Here is a 1,393-nt window from a genome sequence, read left to right on the forward strand (position 1 = left end):
TCATGGACCTCATGTTGACCCTTTGGGTTCGATTGAGGTTGGGCTGGAAATGTCCCTTTTTCTCTAACATTGAGTTGAGCCTCAATTCTACCTACAGAATTTTTAAGTTCTTGGAGTGATTGCATTGTATTCTGATTTATTTGAGTCTGCCCTTGCATGAAGGTTTGCAAAGTATCTTCAAGGGATTTCCTATGTGGTGGCACATAAGGAGTAGGAACAGAATTTCCTTGAGATTCATTGGCAGTGGGTCCATGTCTCCAGCTAAAGTTAGGATGGTTTCGCCAATTAGGATTATATGTTTCTGGAAATGGTCTTTTATAAGTATTGGTGAAATTTGCTTGATCATGCAACACTTCTTGAAAAGCAGGGATTGTAGGACAATTCTTGGTCACATGTGCATTACTCTCGCAAATTCCACATATACTTTCAACAATAGTTTGTGCTTTTCCTATATTGGCTTTGCTTAATTCCATGGCTTCAACCTTCCTAGTCATATTAGCAATTTTTACATTGACATCATTATCATCTTTAATAAGATATATTCCTCCTTTTGCATTAGGTGCTATTTTAGATTTTTCATTTTTATTTGTTGTATCCCAAGCTTGTGCATTTTCTGCTAAAAGATCAAAATAATCTCAGGCTTCATTTGGTTCCTTACTCATGAATTCTCCGTTACACATCATTTCTACAAATTGTCTCATATTTGAGGACAAACCATCATAAAAGAAACTAATGACCCTCCAAATTTCATATCCATGATGTGGGCAAGCAAGCAGAAGGTCCTTAAATCTTTTCCAACACTGAAAAAATGTTTCTCCATCTTTTTGTGCGAAGTTCATGATATTTCTTCTAAGTGTGTTTGTTTTATGTGTTGGAAAGAATTTCTTTAAAAATTCTCTTGTCATTTCTTGCCAGGTGGCTATGGTCCTAGGCCTTAAGGAGTGTAACCATGACTTAGCTTTTTCCTTTAAAGAAAAAGGAAATAACTTAAGCTTAACTACCTCTTCAGTAACATCATTGAAATGAAGTGTTGAACACTGCATCAAATTCTTTCAGATGCAAGTAGGGACTTTCAGAATCAAGTCCGTGAAACTTTGGGAGTAATTGGATTATTCCTGGTTTCATGTCAAAAGCTCCCGCAGCAGTAGGAATAACCATACAGGATGGGGTACTGGTCCTAGTGGGTTGTAGATAATCACGAAGCATTCTAATAGGTAAGTCATCTTGAAATTCATTGTCTCCTTGATTACTACCATTATCTTCCATTTGATTATTTGAATTTTGAACAATTAAATTTTTATCTCTTGATTCAACTCGAAATAATCTATTCGTTTTATCTCTCTCCCACAACAGCATATACTGAAATTTTATTTTATTTTATATATTTTATTAT

General features: G+C 35.1%; 1 non-coding gene across 1 annotated transcript; it reads left to right on the top strand.

Moving 5' to 3' along the window:
• Positions 1–750: 750 nt before the first annotated feature.
• Positions 751–857, top strand: LOC120105125 (small nucleolar RNA R71). The gene has a single exon (XR_005507511.1). It is a non-coding gene; the product is annotated as a small nucleolar RNA R71 (small nucleolar RNA).
• The last annotated feature ends 536 nt before the right edge of the window (positions 858–1,393 follow it).

Source organism: Phoenix dactylifera, chromosome 1 (genome assembly GCF_051530095.1).
Source record: "Phoenix dactylifera cultivar Ajwa chromosome 1, Ajwa_hap1_PhDact_Kaust_v1.1, whole genome shotgun sequence".
Classification (NCBI taxonomy): domain Eukaryota; kingdom Viridiplantae; phylum Streptophyta; class Magnoliopsida; order Arecales; family Arecaceae; genus Phoenix; species Phoenix dactylifera.